Source organism: Pinus tabuliformis, chromosome X (assembly GCF_031772625.1).
Source record: "Pinus tabuliformis cultivar Carrire ecotype Pingquan chromosome X, CPIR1, whole genome shotgun sequence".
In the NCBI taxonomy this organism is placed as follows: Eukaryota; Viridiplantae; Streptophyta; class Pinopsida; order Pinales; family Pinaceae; genus Pinus; species Pinus tabuliformis.
In genome coordinates this window covers 1149592802-1149595097 of record NC_142308.1, presented here as the reverse complement: position 1 = coordinate 1149595097, position 2296 = coordinate 1149592802, and positions in this window count along the sequence as shown.

Below are 2296 nucleotides of genomic sequence, written 5' to 3'. Positions count from 1 at the left end.
AGTATTGGTAACAACAATCTTCCAAACATGTAATGCAGCGTATCACGTTGTCCAACTCACATCAAATCAAACCATATAAACTGTTGTAAGAACTTCATTATGCTTTTCTCTTATAAAAGACGTTGATTTTTGGGTTCACTGGCCGCAATGAATGACCCGGCCGAGTAGTTGCGGATCCGCCGAGTCATGTTATAACTCCGCTGGGTCAGTCATAACTCGGCCGACCGAGCCGGTTTTTCTGCCGAGTTGAAATTTTTTTCCCCGGCTCAGACCAACTCAGCCGAGTCAGTTCCGAGCCGACCAGATCTTAAAACAGAGGTACAGCCATATAAATTAAATGGATAGTAAATGTTGATAGGCATCAACCCATAATAAATATAATACACTTCATCATACATCTCAAATTGCTAAAATTATAAATTAAAAGCAAAAAAAAAAACAACAAAAAAACTAAATTATAATTTTTTTTAAAAATAATAATTATTGTAATGATAAAAAGATTTAATATAAAAGTTAAACATATATACATTTTTAAAAAACATGTAACAAGATTCTTCTTAACCATAGAGATTCACGCCCACTTTATCACGAAGATTCTTAAACTATAAAGAGACTTTGTTCCAATACCATGGCTTATCAATACCACATGCCCAAAAAACCGCAGATGATTTTTTTCTAATTAATGAATTTAACTAAAAGTGCAAAAAAGATATACCTACTTTGGAAATAAATATTGGCCTTTGATTTGTGTATACTACTAAGAATATTCTATGGAGGTTAAATCCCTACCATCCACCTAATATTTATCGATAATTACATTAAAATTGTAGATAGTTATTCCAAAATAAACATGCCTATTAACATAAATAAAATTTATGAATGTGTTGTTTTGTCTTTCATATTTCTATGAATGAGAAAGTTGTGATATAATTGTTTCTCTAATCCTGTTCAATGTTGAATGACCATCAATGAATGATTGAATGTTGTGAATGTTTCAAATATGAAACTCGCAAATTTAGAATAAATTTCATATTTATATATATATATATATATTTATTTTGTATTATATTATATTATATGTAAATAGGGTATTTCAGTTTTATATATATATATATATATATATATATATATTTATTTATTTATTTATTTTGTATTATATTATATTATATTATATGTAAATAAGGTATTTCAGTTATATATATATATATATATAGTATTATATTATATTATATTATATGTAAATAGGGCATTTCAGTTATATATATTTATTTTGTATTATATTATATTATTTATATGTAAATAGGGTATTTCAGTTTTATATATATATATATATATATATATGAGTGCATGATAAACAAACCTGCAAACTGCTAACCCTCGAAAACTGAAAAACTTAAGGAACTCACAAAACTAATTCTATATGTTAGATGTGAAAACACACAAGCTAACTGAAAAGTACTAACGGCAACTAATAGAAAATTGTAGTGCTCAGAAAAGCATTTATGGTTTCTTTATTAACTTGGGAAAAACAATGAACACACTCTCTGGTGAAGTGAGTGAATAACAACAGACGAACACCTCTACTAGTGAGCCCTAGTCTAAAACTGAAAACCAAAGATCTGATTTTAGAACTGCACTGAATTGAATTGGAGATAGACATAACACCTGTCTATGGCTTGTGCGTGCATGCATGTACCTTTGCTGTTGGATCCTTACACTGCCACACCCTTCACTCACTGCTACAGGTATGCTCAAGCGTGCTGATAAAATGTAAAAGGAGTTTAGCTGCCAAGCAACCAGGTACACTCTAATAATCCACAGTTTTTAAAAGTGTTGGACTTGTACCCACATATCCATACCCTGGCAACCTGGTTCAACTTCCATGCCATTCCGTCTCATGTTGTTATGCTATTGTGGCTGTTATCTGAAATACAGAACAATAGCTTCTTTGAGTGGCTGGTTTGGGTGTTCTACTATATTCTCAACTGTATTTACAAAACAGCAGACAACAGTATAAAAATAAAGTAGGACCACAAACAATCTAAAGAAATCCTTACCAAAAAAGCTATTGTTTGCAAGAAGATCTACCTGTAGAACTGAAAAGTGACTTGACTTCAACAAAATTTGGACGGGATAGGATAAAGAAGAATAAAGAACCACCTCTATGGTATTGAGTTCCATAATGTTATGCTTCTTTGACTATTATGTAAAATATAAAACCTACGTTCTCTTCTGGAGGTCTATATCGGTGCTTTCATTATTTTCATAAACGTATTGCATGAGAGTAGAGAACAGA